This window comes from Molothrus ater, chromosome 5 (assembly GCF_012460135.2).
Source record: "Molothrus ater isolate BHLD 08-10-18 breed brown headed cowbird chromosome 5, BPBGC_Mater_1.1, whole genome shotgun sequence".
NCBI classification, from domain to species: domain Eukaryota; kingdom Metazoa; phylum Chordata; class Aves; order Passeriformes; family Icteridae; genus Molothrus; species Molothrus ater.
In genome coordinates, this window is record NC_050482.2 from 52,170,425 (window position 1) to 52,190,601 (window position 20,177).

The 20,177-nt window shown below is 40.3% G+C and overlaps 1 long non-coding RNA gene across 2 annotated transcripts in view; it reads right to left on the bottom strand.

The window, feature by feature from the left end:
- The window catches only part of LOC118697894 (uncharacterized), a 143,104-nt gene extending 124,141 nt beyond the window's left edge, over positions 1 to 18,963 (bottom strand). For both annotated transcript variants that reach the window (XR_008508405.1, XR_004981816.1), the window contains exons 1-2: positions 18,606 to 18,963; positions 11,252 to 11,451 (exon numbers count right to left, since the gene is read on the bottom strand). This is a non-coding gene — a long non-coding RNA (uncharacterized LOC118697894). The remainder of the gene's footprint in view (positions 1 to 11,251; positions 11,452 to 18,605) is intronic.
- Between the last annotated feature and the right edge of the window lie 1,214 nt (positions 18,964 to 20,177).

Genomic DNA, 20,177 nt, shown 5'->3' on the forward strand with positions numbered 1-20,177 from the left:
ATGCCATCGTATACAACTGGTTCTACAGCATGTCCTTTCTTTGAATACTACATTTACTTTTGGTCAATTCAATTAAAGAGACCACGAGAAAAACAAAAAAAATATTTTGAGAAAGGGAAGTGAAACTTATTAGAATCACAGCAGAGTATTTCAAATAGGAATGAAACAGAAGAGAGCTAGATCCATTAATTTGGTGAGGAGGAAAGTGATAATGCTGTGGTTTAACTCCAGCTGGCAACTCAGCCCCACACAGCCAGTTGCTCATTCCTCCCCAGTGGGATGGTGGGAGAGTAAAGATGAAAAAGCTCATGGGCTGAGATGAAGACAGCTAAATAGGTAAAGCAAAAGGCTTGCACACACACAAGGAAAGCAAAACAAGAAATTCATTCACCACTTCCCATGGGCAGGAAGGTGTACAGCCATCCCCAGGAAAGCAAGGGTCCAGAATGCATAGTAGTGATTTAGGAAGACAAACACAATCACTCACTCCAAATGCCCTTCTTCCTTTTTCCTTCAGCTTTATATGCTGAACATGGTGCCAGTGTGCTGTAGAATATCCCTTGGGTCAGCTGTCCTGGCTGTGTCACCTCCTAACTCCTTGAGCACCCTCAGCCTCCTCCTCACTGGTGGGATGAAGCAGAAAAGGCCTTGACTCTTTGTAAGCACTGCTCAGCAGTAACTAAAACATCCCTGAATTATCAACACTGTTTCCAGCACAAAACTAAAGCAGAGACTGGTACCAGCTACTGTGAAGAAAATTGTCTATCCCTGCCAACAATAGCACAGATAGGAGAGAGCTCTCCAAAATACTGAATAATTAGAAAATTAAGCATATTAAACTGTCTCAATTTTTCTCTAATGTAGGTATACTCAAAGAATGCTCTAAAAGAACACAATGAAATATCATTAGATTGGATATCAGTAAAAAATTCTTCACTGAAAAGGTGACCAAACGTTGGAATGGGCTGCCCAGTGAAGTGACATGATCACCATCCCAGGAAGAATTCAAAAGATGTGGTGCTTAGGGACATGGTTTAGTGGTGGACTTGGAAGTACTGGCTAATCTTTGGACTGAAAGATCTAAAAGATCTTTTCCAACCTTAATGATTCTATGATACCATGATCATTCATAAAATAGCCTGCAATGCCCTGGGATGCAGGATGAAATTACAGCAAGAGTAGGTCGCAATTTAGGTTCTAATTATCAACTAATGATAATGACTGTCGTTTATGGGAGGGTCTCAAAACAACTGCAGGAATGCTCTGTAAGTGCCTTACTAGAAAGAAGAGTAAGTCACTTATTAGAATAGGTGAAGAGGCAGATTGGGCTAAAATTTTCTGGAGTTCAGAGAAGATATTAAGGTTTACAATATCTGTCACTAACCCACTGCTGTGGACAAAATGGAAAGGATGACAACATGACTCACAGGATCCTTAAGTTTTGTTAATGTAAAATTTTAGTTTGCAGCACTGAGCATCAGCCCCACCTGCTAGACTAACTCCTGGATTTACAGAGATATCCCCAAGAAGCCCATAGCACCTCTGTCCCTCCATAAACTATGCTCATTAATCTCTGTGGGACATTCTTCTGCTGATCTCTGTGGGACATTCTTCACAGTTTTTTAACCCACAACTGAATTTAGAAAGGTTTTCCACCCCTTTGCAAAAACTGGCAGTGAGGCTGAGGACAGAGGGAAATTAATGTCTGGGACCTCACAGAAATGTGGAAGATGAAATTAAGGAATAGACACATGCATGTGTTGGGAAAGGGACATGTTAAAGTAAAAAAATCTTCAAATGAATGATGTAGGGAGAAAAAGGTGAAACATCTGAGAGACAAGAGGGTACAACGAAACAATAGAAAGGGTGAAGACAAAATGGAATAGAAAGAGACTGGAAAGAAAAAGGAGTGGAAGGAAAAATTATAGCACAGATTATTCAGAGGCCACAAAGAGTAGGAAATAAAAGGGCATATAGATTTGAAGGAAAATGAAGGTAGGCAAGTACAGAAGAAGCTGAGAGAAAAGGCAAAGGAAAGGAGACCTAAAATTAAAAAAAAAAGAAAAAAAGAAAAAAGAAAAATATGTGAAAAGACAGCTTGAAATTTGCCACAGAATAAGTAAGAAAGACTGTTTCCATAGAAATAGAAGTATCAGCAAAGGTTGTGGACAGCCCTCTAAATGGCAGAAAGCAGATAGACTGAATTGAGGATGCATGTAAGGTGAAATTTGAGAGAGAAAAACATGCACTGCCATTGCCTTCCAGTGTGGAACAGAGAATGACCCCTGCCCCAGCTGCTACCTCCAATTTGGAGTTTCTTCTGTGTAGGGTCAAAGTAAAAGATTCATAAAAATACAATATAATTATTATATCTTCGTGGCATAAATGTTTGACAATTCATAATACGGTGTATCTGAGAGAAAATTCTGCTAACCACCTTAGAAGAAATTGTCTATTTTCTGTTGCTAATCCCCAGGGAAAATATAAATTCTGCAGAAGTGCTACAAAAATGGACCAGTTTTGTGTCCTTCCACAAAAATGTAAAGCTAATGCCTTGTGAGTTCTAGTGCACTGTTATCTATGAAGTAAAATTAATATAAATTAATTTTAGATAAGTTTCAAAATTCTTTTAAAAAGCTGCTCAATATCTAATTATTTCCTGATTTTAGAATATGACTGCTACTCAAGGCATAGGAACAAATTCTACATTTCACTGACTTCCATTCCTTCCTGACATGTGATTTTACAATGCAGTTCTAAAACTCTGTGTCATCCACTCTGGCTATTTCTTACTCATTAGGGCCTGAGATCCAAGAACAAGTAAGCCTGATATCTGTTCTCCTACCACTTGCTTCAACAGGCAAGCAGGTTGGCAGGGAAACAGACCTAAAGGAGTAGATCTTGAAATTTTGGTCACATTCTTGGGAGATGTCTTTTGTGACTTTTTACAGTTATCATTATCAGTGTTACCTCCCTTGCCTTTTGCCCATTTAGATGGTTAGCAGTTTCATGCAAGGCATTCTACAGCATACCTGTGCTTAAACACATCTGGTCATGCTGCAGGGCAAGGAGGGTAACCCACTAAAGGCAGTTCCTTGGATGCTAATTGCAATCTGCTTAGGAATTCACTGCTCTCACGACACTTCTTGTCCTGGTCCAATAAAAGCACAAACATCAGATGTTTGGCTTTTTTTTCCTATGTATTTAATCAAAATAATAAGCATTTGACTTTTTTTCCTGACCTCCTACTAAGCTTGAAATAGAGATTTATACTGCTATTAGGATTTAGTTAACAACTTCCTGTGAGCCTTTCAGCTTTTTCATTTTTGCAGGTTCAATCACTGTCAAAACCCCACTTTCTAGAGATTATTTTTTGGTTCCTGAAGAGACTTCAGTCATCTCCATAATCTTTTTTTTATTTTGCTTCATTTAAATTTTGCAAATAATTTTCAGACTGGAACAATGAATAAGCCTAAGACTAGGTGGGGATGGTAAGGGTTAAGAGACTTTTTTGTTTCTATTAGATCTCCTTTCTATTCTGATTGATTTTCAGAAGTAGCAACCCCTCTTTGAGTTTCCAGTGTTGATGAAAAGGTGAAAAAAAAGATGGAAGAGACAAAAAGATGGAAAGAAGAGTTGGTTTAAAATGCATATTAAGAATTAATTACTATTTATCATTTAATATTACTTATTTTTTCTACTCACGGATTTGAAAGACTGATTTGGTGTAGGCAATTTCTACAGGTCTTTGCTAGAGATGTCAGTCAGGATTTTGCTGCTGCTTGTCTATTTCGTCTGGGGCTGTCTTTTACTTCCCTTCTTTTTTTATCCTGAGCAGTAGCTCTGCATCCCCCATTCTATCCCCACCCCTTGGCAGAGCAACATTTAATGGAAACAGAAGTGAAAATGGGATTTACTTTCCTCACAATATTTAATTATCCATGAGACATACAGCCAGACTCAACTCTCTGGACTTTCCCTTAGTTATACCTGACCATCCTGGTTAAACTCTTAGATTCCCATCCTAACAGTTCTGCATTCTGTACTCAGCTCAGAAAGGGTTGGATTTCTGTTGCTGCTCTCAGCAATGGGGTATCTGATGCCCTGTGAGTCTTGAATCATTTATACCAGTGGGAAAGGAAGTCTAGATTTAAGCAAATCCTCACTGACAATAAATTCATATCCACTGAATTTAGCAGAGCTGCATCAGTGTTTATAACTTTCTAGCCTTTATCTGCACTCCACTCACAGCATTAAAACAACTAGTTTTGTGGCTCATTTTATATATGCTTGTTTATCATTCCCAAGAATAATTTGATTTTATTCTTTGCAGACCATTCTCCTGTGGCATTTTCCTGTTCAAATTCACCATTTAGCAGTTATGGCTTCAGTTCAGCAAAGCACTTAAGAGCATGCTGAATCAAATGCATTCTAAACGTGTAGAGACATATGTTGCTGATATATCATTAGTACTTAATATTTATATGGACACACTGCCTAGCAACCCAGCCCTGTTCCAGGAGTTCTGCTGCTGATGTGTGTTGTGCTGCCACACAACAGAAAGACAAACACTGTTCCCAGAAGCTTCCAGACCTGAGCTTGATATACTCTACGTCCCTTGAATGTGTAATGAATATTAACCTGTGTACCCACTGCATTATGCTGAGGGTTGGAGAGCTAAGGTAGCTCCCCTTTGTTGATAGGAAAAAATTAAGCAGCAGAACAGTTGTCAGTGTCAGCCTTTTTGCACCAGCACTGCAGCTGAGCCCATTACCCCTCGTGGGCTCTATCTATTCTTCTGGATTTAGGTTTGGCAGCTATACCAAAGCACTGCTTTGGTTTAACATCAAAATTGATTCAACATCAAAATTGAACATTTTGGTCGTCGAGAAAAAAAAAGCCCATCAATGTGCTATCTTGATTACATGATCATGGAGGATTTGCAAGCTCTTAAATACGTGGTACAGCAGATGACAAATCAGTGTTACAAAGAAGACCAACCATTATACTAAAATATCAATTTACATCCCAGCATAATTTTGTTCTTGCATAGTTTATTCTGTTATGAATTTCTACTAACTTTTTGTCAGGTAATCAGTCTTTTCTTGTTTTGACAGTCACTCTGGAAAGCTTTATTTTAATTCTGTCACAAGATGGGTTGAAAAGGCCATATTTGTTTTTTAAGTTCTCACAAACTGGGCTTTAGAAACTCAAACTTCTATCAGTGTGTTTTATATATATTTCATCTTGCTTGCCTGACCCAGACAAGGCAGAGATATAATTTTAGATGCAAAATGGAGAGTAAATTCCTCCTCCTGCCTCCCTTCCCAGCTTATAATTGTTAAATGGGAATGGCTCTGTAAGAAAATTATTCTGGAACAGCTCAGCTCCTAAATTACTGTGCCCAAACTGCCTTGAACACTCCAGCGTTAGATCTGTCTAGTCATTTGAATGTTAGGCTGGTACCAAGAAGATATTCCACCTGCTCTGGAGAACTCCACACATCTCTCTCAGGTCATTTTCACAAGCAGATCAACAAATTAAAAAGCTTTTGTGTTTAATCCAGCATGTAAACCTCCTTAACCAGTTACGAGGATTTGATTGTGCCCAATCTGATGTGATGATCACTGCTGGTCCATCTATTTAACACCCACTAGTTGTTACTGTGAAAAAGTGCTGGGACCATCAGGCCTTTGGTCAGGTATGGTAGGGACCCTTCTGTGGTCCAGAGGCCAAGGCAAATCTCCTTGTTTTAGCTTGACCTGCAGATGTTTTTCAGATCTATTAAAACATTGCCTATATCCTTGTGTACACTGACACACACACAAAAAAAGGATAATTAAGATGTGCTCTTGTGCCTAACAAGGACGGTATTGCAGTCTCCTGGCTCTCATTCTGCTTCAGGTGGGCTTTAACCCTACCAAGACAGTGCCTGCTCCCAAATCCCTGCTGCAGAGCACCCAGCACTGCTTGCAGACACCACAGCCATCCTGCACCAGTGCTGCCCGCAGAAGCCTCGTTCACACGTTAATGGCAGGCAACTGCTTCTCTGTCACCTTCCATCTGAGCCTGCCTCTTTCCCCACTGGCATCATGGGTGGAAGCCATTGCTTTTGCATTCCACTTCCCAGTCCCATCTCCTTTGGGAGATTTTGATGGTTTTTAATCAAATGCTTAAACTCATAACATTTAAACTGAATATTCCTATCTTCCCAACACTGTTTTTCTTTTATACTCCAGGGTTTATTTCGTTTTTATCTTTTAAAAAAGACACCAAATGTTTTTAAAGCCGAGGCAAATAAAAGAAACTGATAGGCTGAGAAACAGATGCAGCAAGGAATCCTGAGAACAGAGTTTGGTCATCAAAACAAAAAGAATGTGCAACAAGAGCCTCCAATTCACTAAAAGGCTTATTCTTCCCTCTTTCTTTCATCCAGAAGTAGCCAGTAAAGGCAAAATAGTAAAGAAGGCACAGAGAAGCATACTGACCACAGCAGCCAAGAATCCCAAGGAAAGATTTTTGTCATAAATAAACATGAATTTGGTGTCTCCTGTTTAGCTTTTCTTTACAAGCCTGAGCCATACACATTTCTCAAATGGATAATTATTTGATAACTAAAATTGCAGTTTGAAAACTACTTACATTTTTTGCTAATCCAGGTTGTTTTTTAGCCAAAATGAATAAAAGAAATATATAAGGGGGAGGGTGGGTAAAATTGAAATGTTTCAATTCCACATTTTTAACAAATTTTGATTTTTGTTTGTTTTAATCTTGAAGAGTGCTTTGAAATCAAGTGGAACAAAATTTTTATTATTTCCCTATTTTCCATTTCAGTGTTAAATAAAATCATCATTATTGAATTTTTTGTCTTGGTGCAGAGGAAAATTTCAAGTATGTTTTGACAAGAATATTTTCTTTATTAGTTTCAAGCTATCATCCTCTGTAATCTCCTCCTTTCAATTACAGAATCAAAAGTTTCATTCCAAAGTTTTAAACACTAGAACAAATCACAAAATTGTTTTGTGCAATCAGCAACTTTGTTTGACAGAGAGAGAAGATTAGAATAGCAAAGGGACAGATATTTATTAACAAGGTCTCTGGAGTACAGTTGTCTCTGGCACTTGAACTTGAGGAGCTTCAGGAACAGTGCTGCACACAGAAGAGACACCAGACTGGCATGGCATAAGCAACTTAATATCAGATAGGGAACAATATGTTAAATTAGAGGCCAAACCAAATGAAGTTCTGGTAATTTGAATTAAGATGAACTGTCACAGCTGAACCAGATCAGCTGGTATAAAACGCAGGGAAAATCAAAGGTAGCTTGTGTGGTTAAAAAAATGAACATGCCAAGCCTAAGATTACATCTTTCAGACTATCAAGGACTGTGCAAGCTTCACATGCTGTCTGTGTGTGCCACTGCCACCAACTCCTGGCTCCCTGGTACTTTAGCAAGCTTGCTTACTCCCTGGAGCCCTCTGAGCTGCTAATTGTTTGGCCCACAGCAGTAGCCTCGCTCCTTGTTTTCCAGTGATAACCAGCCCCTGTGTCATCAGCATTAGCTGTCAGTGTCATCAAACAGCAGTAAAATCTGGGTCTGAGAGTTTTTTCACAACAGCTACTTGTGGTCTGACAGGGAGGGAAGCTTTCCAACTCCACACTCTCTCCAATGCATTTTGTATTTTGAGTCGTGTTCTTCACCACCTAACAGAACATACTTCCAAAGCCTTTGGGCCCTTTTGCAGGGCTTGAGGAGAAGGATGAAAATGACAGAGGTAGCTACAGGAATTAGAAAAGAGGAAGAGAAACTCTGTAAAACAGCAGAGGTGGCTAGGCTCATATTTCCACACTTCCCAGCCAGTGGCCAGCACAGGTAGGAACAGACTGTTTCTGTGAATGTGGTCAGGATATCCTGAGCAGTACTAAAACTTTCATAGAGTATTGGCAATTTCAGCAGATAACCTGTTCAATATCACTTTGTGTTCAATGCAGTTCTGGGATAACTGTAGAGCTGCCACTTCACACCTCAGTCTCTCTGTGCTCAGCACACAAATGACTCTCCCCAGACCTGCACCCAGGTTGGCATCTCCAGGGATAATTTTCAAGCAGTTGGTAGGAAGAGTATCCTGTGAGTGAATGCACTGCATCATTGTGCTCAGGAGTCTCAAGTCATTGTAGATTCCCCCCCGCCCCTATCGCTTTTCCAGATTAGGCAAAAAGAAACCTCTTACAGTTAAATATTCATACAGCTTGAGTGGGAAAATGTTGCTGCTCTTTGCATGCATTAGGCTCATCTTTTCAATTGAGAATGGAAAAACAATGTTCAATGTTCAAAATCCGTAAATCACTTACATTAATACCTTTATCCCTTAACATGCAGAACATAAAATTCAAAGTTTCACTGAGACTTTTTCAAAATATGTAGAGGTTGTTCCTGAATTTTTGTTAGAAGGACCACCCCAGGGAAATTGTATAATGACTCTGGTGGGAAGTCTGTATGCTTAAGAAAAAAGAAATAAGAAAGGATCCTCATATCTTCAGCTTAGCAGATTCACTGGCTTACCTATGTGGTTGCATTTAAAACTTTGATATAAAGCTTATATGTATATGTAGAAGTGAGGCTCTGTCCTACAGACCCTGTCGACTGTACATCCATTGCTCACTGAGTGCAGTTTTACTTTGGATTCTTGTTGTGACACTGAAGATGAAAGAGCAGGCTTTACCTGAGGAAGAAAGAAAAGGGGGAAAGTAGAGTAGGGAAAGAAAGGATGGAAAAAGCAGTAGGAATGAAAATGTTTGATGTTGCATTTGCTATCTTTAATTGAAAAAGGTAGAAAAGCTGTGCAAAATCACATTATCCTTATCCTGAGGAATAGGGGTACTGAAGATGTGGTTGCAGCTGGGTGAGGAGAATATGACTTCAGCACTCTGCAGGGTTCACGGAAAAAGATGTGTGCCCCACACAATGCTAATAGGTCCTGGTGCTGCTCAGAGCACCTCTAGCAGCAGCTCCTATGTGCAGTTAAGATGGTGCTGGATCCAACATAACCTGGGATACGACCTCAGTGTGTTAACCTGGGCAGCTGAGCTGGTGCTATTCTGGTCCCTGGTCCTTCCAGTCCTTCCAGGGACATCACACTAGAAGCAATGAATCCCTTATGTCAGCCAGTCTATGGATTTCTCTGATTAGAAAGAAAGGCATACCATGAGAGGGAGAGAGAGTGCCATATGAAATGTGTGTAGTTCCAGGGGTTTTTTTACTTAATATGAAGCTAGGGATATCCCCGCATATTTGCTTTCTGTTATTGTTTTGACTTCCTACTGACATTAAATTGCCAGAGTTTTATTTCAAATTTAGTAGGTCATGTTTCCTTTGCTGTTATCTTTTGTCCTGACAAAAATAGGTCCAAATCAACTTCTCTTATTGAGAAAATGGGCTCCAATATGTCACACCTTCTGTAATTGCTTCCCTTCCTTCCCTTTTTATCTCAGTCTTTCTACAGCATTTTCACTCTTTTTCTTTTCCTTTTTTTTTTTTTTTTTTTTTTTTTTTTTTATGGCATATCCAGGAAAAATGAAGTATGATAAAGGAGTAACCAAAAATAAATTAATGTTTGGTTATGGGCATGTCTGTATTTGATGATGGTGAGACACAGAGAAAATCATCTACATACAGCAAATTTGATAGCAGAAAGCTGAGCTTTCCCAAAATTATTCAGGTCCATATTTGGCCTATCAGCATTTGCTTTTTGCAAAGGAAGTGCATCTTTCCATTTACAATATCACAGAATCACTGAATATGCTGGGGTGGAAAGGAGCCATAAAGATCATTGAGTCCAACTGCTGGCCCTGCACAGCACTATCCCCAAGAGTCACACCATGTGCCCAAGAGCATTGTCCAAAGGCTTCTTGAACTCTGTCAGGCTTGGTGCTGTGACCCCTTCCCTGGGGAGCTGTTACAGAGCCCAATCACCCTCTAGGTGAGGAACCTTTTCCTAATATCCAACCTAAACCTCCCCTGATACAATTTCAGGCTATGCCCTGTCACTGGTCACCACAGAGAAAAGATCAGGGTGTGCCCCCTCCTCACCCCCTCACAAGGAAGTTGTAAGTGCAGTGAGGTCTCCCCTCAGTCTCCTTTGCCCCAGACTGATTAGACCAAGTAATTAAGCAGGTTGCAGGTTGGTATTTATCTGCATCACTGATGTTAAGTCAGTCTCAGCGCTGGTTCATCCATAATGGTGAAGCCCAGTTTGTGCAAAATTCCCAACTGGCAAATGACATCTAGGGACCTCTCTGTAATGTAAGGCAGGGATTCCTAGGGAGCAAACAGCGTTCAAATAGTCACTTAGCAGACTGGTGATGGGCCAGATATAAGCCCAGGCAGACATGGAAGTGTTATTGCTCCCACAGGAGACAGCTGGTGCCAGCTGGATAAGTTTGGGAACAGTTCTGCAGTTCAGACTACAGAGTAATCCAGCCCTGAGCTCAGTTTTGACTTTTTCCTTCCCACGTGTGATTTCCAGCGGCCCACTACCAGGCTGACATTTCTTCTCATAGCTGCTCATGGATGGCTTCCTTGCTGTTTGGAAACTCCAGTGGGGCATTGTGACTGAGCCATGTCAGGGGGGTTGACAGGTTTGTACACACACTGGGTAGAGGCATCCAAGAAATACTGATGATATTTCCCGTGGGAAGGCAGAAGAGAGAATGAATTTGCTAGGCTGAGGAGCAACCAAAATAGGCTTCAGCCCATGAGCCTTGAGGAGGCAATCTGGCCAGTCAAGAGTTTGAATTTGGTTCATGGGATTACTGAGATGCATGAAGGGAAGGCAAAGAAAGATGAACAGACTGAACAACCATGGGAAAACAGAGACATTAGATTAGCAGGGGAATTCAAGGAAGAAGAACAAAGAAAAACCACAAAAGAGTATCTTCCTTACCCAAAGATGACTGCAGTGAGCTTTGCACTTCCTCCTTACCACCCCCCAGGAAAGAAATTACATATGACTTTCATGCTTTCATCACTAGCATGCCCAAAAGGAAGAACAGCCTTTTGAGCTAACATATTCACAGAGCAGAGCAAATCTCGTTCCTGGCTCCAGTAGGAGATTCTTATCACTCTTCCTAAACTGTCTAACAGAACACTCTTACATATGTCTAATATTTACTGCAGGTCTTCCCCACAAGTTCAGTGATGCAAGTATCCACTGTCTTAACACTATCTCACCAAGAAGATAACACGACTGACCCTGAATTTAAGTCACTGTGCTGCTAATCCAGGAGGATAGGCTGAGTACCCAAGTCTGCTAAAAGCTGTGGAGTTTCCTTTGGTTGCCATCTGCCCACTGTAGAATGGAAAATAGAAACACTCCTTTCTTCCTTTATTCAATGGGAGTCTGTACATGGGTAGATCCAAGAGATGCAATCACTTCTCCTCCAGCTTTGAACCTGTGGAACAGAAAGCAGAAATGCCAAAATATCTGTGAAAGGGTAGTCATGAGGGTAGCCTGGCTAAATATTTCCTCTTGGTGGGAGGAAACACTGAAAGGGCAGTCCAGGATTGGTTGGTCTTATCTAGTTTGGCTGTAACCTTTTGGAGGAAGGTAGTGGCTGCCAGTATGGGCTTTACCTGTTAGGGAATTATGATCTCAGTTTTGTCTCTTGTCTTTTCCTCCCTCATCATTCCCGAAGAGCATTGTGGATTTCAAAATACTTTCTTGGCAGCTTGTTTGATTTTTTTTCTTTGTTGTCACAAATGTCTAAAGAATCATCTGGAGGTGTATATGCAACGTGAAATTTCTCACAGTTTGGGCTGTCTTATGTCTGTGTTTTTAGCAAGGTCAGCTCTGAGAAAGGATTTGTCTTCTCTCGTATGCAAGCTTTGTCATTTTGCCATTTGTGCTGTTCACCAAGTTTCACTGAAAAAGTCAAGCTCTCTTCCAATCCTTGCAAATCAGGGCAGCAGCCATGGCACTGCACTGTGCCCGCATGAAATGCATGTGTGTCTGTGGGGAAGGGAAAGCCACCCCTTTATGGCTTGTGTTTGATCCAGCTTGCTCTACTTTGGACACTAGTTCTTCCTTCAGCAGGGTCTTGTATCAGGCAGTATCCAAGAGTCGCTTCTGACCTAGGTTGTTCCCTGATTCTGCCTCAGTGAGAGAGGCTATAACACACAGAATACCAGATACCCTCATTTGCTCTGCCATCCTGTCCTACAGGGAAAATCTACACCTTTCAAAAGCCAGTGACTAAATTTTAGCTCTTAATTCCAGTCACTCTAACAAAGTAAATAGATCACATAGGAGAGAACATCTGTTAATGAAGAAGTGAATCAAGGCCACTTATATATACATTTTTCACTTTAAGCAACCAGTTTGAAAATCTCAGCATCCTTGAATACAAGTGTTGTCTGTGACACAGCTGCTACTCTCTTTCCATTGTCTCTCAACCTTCTTTCAGCCTGATACATCACAACAACACAGCTGAAAGCATCTCTGGAGGCATTGTAAGAGGCTTCTCAGCTCCCCTCTTTCCTCCCATGCATAGCCCATGTAACCATTGTGCATGAATTGATGACACTGTCTGCCTAAAAGCTGTTGCTTGAGAAGAGGTGGGTATATTCCCAAAGACTGCAGCTTCTGCTTTAGGCTTCTTTATTTAAGTATATACATGGACTGGAGGTAAATTTGATCCAAATCCAAAACTCAATATGCATCTGGAAGATTTATTTGGACCTCTGGATCTCCTTTTAAAGCCATTTGGATCAAAATTCCTCCAAGTTTCTAGATGTATACAGTGAATAATGATGGAGCAGGTGTGGTAGGAGTCCAAGACACTATAAGTGTGGAGGCAGAATTCTTGTTCCGAGTAGGATGTCTTTCATTGTTTAGTATGGGACCCCTTCAGGGATAATAAAGTTCAGATTTGTGTGCTCAAGGAGAGCCACTCCTTGCTGATACTGCCAGCAATGATCTCCTTCCTGTGTCCATACCCTGTGCAGCAAACCTTCATGGTAAGAGAGTGTGTTCTCCACCTGGAAAACTACTGCCAAACCTTCTGTATTAAGAAGAGAGCACTGACTTGGACAGAGAAGCTGAGGGAAACAGAAAGAGAAGGTGATTTCAATTTTGCAATAAAAGCAGAAACAATTATGCTAAAAAAAACCCCAATTATTTTTCTTTTAAAAATTGGTTGAAAAGCACAGGAAGAAGTTTTTCTGTCTACTCCTTGACATTTCCCTGCTCCTCCAGGAATTCCTATTTAGCCTAATTAGGCTCTATTTCTCCTTCATTTGGGTTCCATAACTCATTAGCTTCCAGCTGGGCAACTCATGATTCTAGGATGTCTAATTACCTTCTTCTAGCAGATATCCTGATTGCCTCTGGTCAAAAAATGCTGATCCAGTCCCCTCAGCTGATCTGAACTGATCTCAAAATGACTTGTGTCATTAGCCCCTTCTAATTTCAGCCATTCTTTCTACTTATTCCTCTTGGCCAAGATCAACATCTCGTGTGACCTGATGTGGCAGAGTACCAAGAATATAACACAGCTGGTATTTTAAAGGGGAGCACTCGCTAACTCTATTGGTCTGCATTCTTTTGAAAATATGAAGTTTAGTTTGAGGTTACCGAGGCCCATAGATGGGTAAGTATCCTCAGCTCTTTCTGCCAACCACAGAGGCCAGCTTTTTTTATCTTCTTTTCAAGGGTGACATTAAATCCATTTTAATCAGGTATGAGACCCTAATTCAATTTTGACTCTTTTCTGGGACTGTATCCAAAGTTAATTTGTCACAGTCACATTCAAGTTTAGCTCAGTCAGATTCAAAGAAAGTTTATAATATTCTTTTAAATTTAGATAACTACATCAATGTACATCTAGACTTTATTAACAGGCTCATTCCATTCTTTTGGTGTGGTTCAGTTTATTCAGATTTAATTGACCGATTTTCTCCAAAGACAAAAATTCTCTTGTTGCAAGAACTAATCCTTATTTATCTACACAGATAATAATTTTTGTCTGTAATAAATGCCCCAATCACAAGACATCTGTTGTAGCAGGGAAGAATTGCACAGTTTGAATTGTTAAGACAGATCAGGATGAAAGTGCTTTGTTGATTTATTAATGACAGGTACTTAAATGTCGGTCAGCAAAATAAACATTTGGGGCATAATGTCAGCAATAAACCAGCTGATAAACCATAAGACCAAACTCTTACACCCTAGAGCTTTGTACACCTATACATTTCTAAACATCTTTTTACAACTAGTCCAAAACTTCTAATCCCACCAATATACACACACAGAATTAACTTTCCAAAGGTGGGCTGTGTGGTTACCTCCACACCCAACTATTAGAGAGCTATAGATTATCAGTAGCTGGGACTACATGAGTGAGTATCTACAACATGACCTCTTATGTTTGCTCTAAATGGCATTAAATTATGTTCTCTCTTTCCAGTGGCCTCTTCCTTTCTTGCTTTCCCAAGCTTTATATAACGATTTCACTTGGGCTGCAGAGAATTTTGAAGCCATTCCAGAGAATCATTTTCTTATTTCTCATTGCTGTAGACTATTGTTTCCACACTAAAGGCTGCAGCTAAAGTGTCATTTTCCTATGTGAAAAAAAAAAAAGAGACTCATCCTCTCCCTAGAACAAGTGTCTGCCTATTGTCTGTCATGAATAAAGGCAGCTTTATTCTAATATATCCTCACTAATAATAGAAAAGTGCTGTGCTGATATTCTGCCACTCACCATGCTCTGGTAATTCTGTCACTTGGAGGTGATGAAGGCTGTGCTTCAGCTGTAATTGAGACAGTCCTTCCAAATCATTGCTCAGCAGCTGGTCACTGAGTACAGGGCTGTTACCACTACCCTAAAATCCCCGCTCTCATCCAGGTGCTTATGGATACAAGTGACTTGAGAAAGTGGCTTGTGTTGTCATTTCCAGAGTAGCACCAGTATTTCAGGCAGAGCTCTGTATTTATGTGGCAATGATATCTGGAGTGAGCCAGGGACACGGCAGTGAATTCATACTTGTGGTGTCACTGCAAGCACATCAAACCTGCTTTTCAGGTGTGGAAATTGATACCTGGAAAGGTGACTTATTTAAGACCACACAAACTAGGTCAAAGGGATTAGACTCTGGAAAATATGTTTAACCAAGTGAATATGACTTTCTTCCTGTCAGGATTCTGAGTTTCAAAACTGGGATACATTGAACAGATGATGTTCAAATTAAAGCAGTAGGGCTGATCTTAACTTTTAAGAATTTCCACCCTAAGAACTGTATATTGACTTCATTTTCTCATTACTTCAACAAATATTTTGATATCTAGTTGTGAATTTAAGTTTCCCTTGAGTTGTTACATTTCCCCATTAAATCCAGGTGACATTAAGTGACAATTTTTCATCTGTCATTAAAAAGCATGTCATAAAGACCCTGACTATGGCATAGAAAGAAGATGCCTTTATGAGGATAAAATATTTTTCTTTTGCAGCAACTGTGTTGTCAGAAATAACAGGGTTTTTCCTTCAAACTACTTTGATAGAACATTATTTCTCTAATGCCTATTTATTATAACCTATGATTTGGTGTTTTTTGCTTTTAGTGGAGATAGTTAACTCCTTGGCTTAGACATGTTTACCACTTTGTCTAAGTTCACATGGGTTTGTCAGGTATGCAATTGATAAAGTCCTCTTGCTGACATAGACGAAATGTGGTGTGTCCTTCCATAAGTGAAAAGACAGATTTTGCTGTTAAAAGGATATAGCTGATGCTACATATTTCACTATTTCAAAAGAATAACAACTTTGTAAAAGTAAATAACATCTCTCCAAGCAGTTACTGCTGCCTCTTTAGCTGCAGATGAATGTGCTCCCTCCCCCTAACACTCCAAAAACTGGGTTAGCTGATATTTTGCCCTGATGTGCCAACAATAGTCTAATATGATAGATTAATCCAAGGCAGTTACAATTAATTCCTCACCAGTTTTAATTTAATTTTCCTTTTTACATAAACCAAATTTACCTCTGTGGAGGTGTGACATGTCTGATTACACACAGAGATGCTGGGAGCAGCCATGCTTGGAGAGGGAGAGGGAGGGAGAAAGAGACAAGAATGAGCTCTGTGCACAATGTGATAAGAGATCAAAGCTAACGGAGCTCCTCAATATTTCTATTAGCAATAATTCAAAGGAACCTGCATTCCAAATGTACCTCTGTAACTGCTTTAATTGCAGAGATAATGACTCTGAATCCTGGTAAAGAAAAAGAGTCAGGGGTCGGTTCTCTAAGCAGCAGAAATTATGGAAATTAGAAAGTCTAGTTAAGGTAAATAATCCTTGTAGCCTCCTGCTTCCTCCTGGCTTTAGAGTACTTGGTTTTCAGCTCATAAGAGAGTAGCTGAGCAGTGGATGGTGATGTGCATTGGGCCTCTTGCAGGAATCAGAGGCAGGTTTTACAACAAATTTTAAACTCGGCCACAGGCTTCCTGGTTTTCCTTCCATACCAGCACCAAGAACAAGCTTTTAAAGCTTTTTCAAATTTTCCTTTCCCTTGGTAGCATAGGCTTGGTTGAGCATGTGTGTGAGTTGATGTGTGTGTGTGCACCCCTGTGAGAGCCCATGGCTTTGTAGTGATTTCTAATTCTTTAAAAGCTTATGGGCCACATTCCCAAAGCACAGTCTATTTAAATCATTTCATTCAACTGGAATTTCATATTCCAGAAATTTGAGAAGTTTAGCAGCAATGGTGGCTTTAAATATTTTAATATATTTGAAGACAAAACCTTTCATTGTGGCTAGGTTTAGCCCATGTGAATTTTAAGCAAGAGATAAAGCTTAAATCACAGGAGCTGTTGCTTGGCTGTTGTGACACTCCAAAGCGAAGGCTAGAAGGCAGGAGACTGACAGGGATTTTAACTGTCCAACACTCACAGGCAGCCCAAGGGCTTGGCATGGTGAGAGACTTATTGGTGAAAGGGGAAAAGGCTTGCACAGGAAAATAATCATAAAAGTGACACCCTGCAGGGATATAAACATCCAAAATCAAGTGGAAAGGTTAATCAGTGCCAGAATTGTGCTAGGTATTGGGGTACAGACATATTTCAAATATTGAATAGTTTAGATTCAAAAATCAGACTTTGCAGCCAAGAGCTGCACCTGGTTGCCCATTCAGAGATAAGCCCCTGTCACACTGCAGCCTGGTTCTCACCTGCACTGAATGGCTTTGACCTTCCAGACCTCAGGAATCTGAACACACTTCCTGACAAGTATCTTGAAGCTCACATGAAAGGGGGTTTGCCAGCCTGAGTGTCAGGGAATAGGGGTGGCCCACTGTGTGCTAAAGCTCTTCCCTGTGTCTCATGATCTCTATCTGGGAACGCAAGGGCAGCCACAGATCTGCTCTATCACAGACCAGAGCCTCAGGAAGACCTTCAGTAGTTTTACAGATACAGGTCTCAGGAAATCATTTTGAAGCCATCATTGCCAGATCCTTTCCGTCTTTTTCCATCTTACACAACAGGAGGAAGGGAGAGCCCTGTCCTCTCATAAGTACCTGATTCCCATTGACATCAATGGGAATAAGGCACTTAAATACCTTGGGGAATCAGGCAGTGAGATTCTCATTGCTGGAATGCATCTGCATGAAGCAGTCACCACAAAGATGTGTGTTTATTTGGCAAGGTCATTTCTGACACCCACTACCAAAACTTGCTCAAGAAAGCTCAGCACTTGTCAGGCTTGTAAACGCCATGCAGACAGTGTGTATGAAATCCTCATCCCACTGGATTCCACATCTTAGTCCATACCAGGGTTTTTAAATCTCACTATCACCAGTCCATAGTACAACGCTGTGAAAGGTGACAGGTAGCAACCCAGAAAACCTTCAAGAACTAATGGCTTTGGTCAGACCATGTAGCTCCACACTCAGGGCCACAGGAAGTGATTTGCTGGCTTTGAATTTGATAATTTCTGAATCCAGAAGCTCAAAGTTTTAGTGGAGCTGAACTAAAACAGGTTGCCCAGAGAGAGGGATGGATACCCCACCCTGGAAACATTCAAGGTCAGGTTGGGTGGGGCTCTGAGAAACCTGGTCCAGTTGAAGATATTCCTGGTCATTGCAGGGGCATTGGACTAGGTGACCTTTGATGGTCCCTTCCAAATGCAACTATTCTATGAGTCCATGATTTTATTATTGCTTTTCTCCTGTGTTATTTATCTCTAAGCAGTAACCAGGACTACATTACGTTAAGAATCAAGTTTTGGGTATGTTTGGCAAAGACTGAAAGCTACAGCTAAAGCTTTCTCTTTTGTTCTCTTTCCAGTTACTCTGTCAAGATTTCCAGCTGTTTTAGAGATGATTGCATTGATCCTCAACCTTCTCTGTCCAGTTTTCTATAAATGCAGAGTTCAGACTATCTGGACAAATCTTTATCTCATTCATTTGATTTTGTCTACTCATGATCTAGCTTAGAACAATTTTATTAATAATACACCTAAAACTTTTGCAGTGCTTTCCAGGTGGACTGTGGAGGTTCAAGTGTTAATTTTCCTTTTTTCTCACACACTTCATATTTTCAGAAACTAAGAAAAACCTACCTTAATGGCTTCTGTGTCAAGCACTCTGTATTTTCACCATGTTCATTCAGTTCCATCCTTTAAATGTGTGCTGGAAAGCTGAAGGTTGTGACATATTTAATGTAGCTTTTCATTGAAGTGGGGCATACGCACATTTTTTAAAGCCCACATACAAGAAGGATGCCGAAAGTTTTATTACATTTGGATTTTGCTTCCCATTTGCTATTTCTGTCACTGTCTCTCTGTTCAGGAACAATGTTATTCCATACAGTTTCTGTGTCAGTAATGTCTATCTGCCATGCTTGACTGGCAATTACCACTCTTCTCTCTCAGCACCTTGCATTCTTCATATTATACTCCATCTTATGCACATTTGCACCAAAGGAGAAGAGGGTCATCCTGAGAAAAACAGAAAAACAGTGAAAAACCAGAGAAATTAAAACTAAATATATAGCTCTCTACCTCATCTTGCCTTTTTCTGGGCCATTTTGCAGAGCCTTGCAGATGTAGAAAAGAATCTTTTTGGAGATGATGATGGTGATCTGTAATCAAATAGGCATTTACCTTGCTTAGGTACCTGGATTTGCAGTCAGGACCTAGCACTTTGGTTCCAGAAGTCTTCTTCAGGTCATCTTTCAGCATCCTTGCTGACTTCATTAAAGGTTTAGAAATTCATTTGAACAGTGGAAATCATGACCAGAAAGCAAACAGCCTTTTTCAGTATTGTGCTATTATGACATCCTATTCTTCTCCTTTTATATAGAAGGCCAGGTTTTCTACTGGATACCTTTCTAATGCATATCTATTTTAACCAATGTCAGCTTTCCTAAATTCTACCAGAAATCCTTCCATCATGAACATATTCAGGCACAAAATGGCCTCTTAAATTATTGATCAAATGTTTGGCTTTTCTTAATTCAGTGGGAAAAAAATCTGCAATTGCATTTGTAAGGGAATCCCAATGGCCTGTTCAGTTCTGTTTAGACCAATTATTATGTTTATGGCTCCAATCAATAGCATATGGCATTTAGTAGAAAGGAGATAAATTTAAAGTATATACACAGCATTTGCATCCAGAATTCTGAATGAGAAATAACAAACTTCAAAGTAATTATTCGCAGAGTTCAACACTGCACTTTATCAGGGTTGACTTCATGCTTCTTAAATGAACTTTTTGAAAAGTTTAGAGGAGAAGTATTTGTGTTTGCCTCATGCTGCATAGTGGGTAGAAGAACAAAGGGCAGATATTAACTGAGTATATGAGTTTACTTAGTAGCAAGACCATCCTGACTCTCGGGCTCAGAGGCTGACCTACTGATAAGGTAACCAAACTGGTGATTGGATGCTTTAATTATAATAATTATTTTCCCATTAGGAATAGGGATCTTGCTGCCTTCAGCACTACACATTAAGGCATCAAGGTGACCCTTTGCTCAAAGAGCTCTCTAAGATGTTAAAAAGCAGCTGCAACATGCACAATAGGGAGCACAAGATCAAATCCAGGCTACGTGAGCAGGCGTAAACACAGGACCTCCACTCAGCTTGCTGGTACTGCCCAGTGCTGCGCTGGCAGGCTGCCTCTGCCCCCAGCTA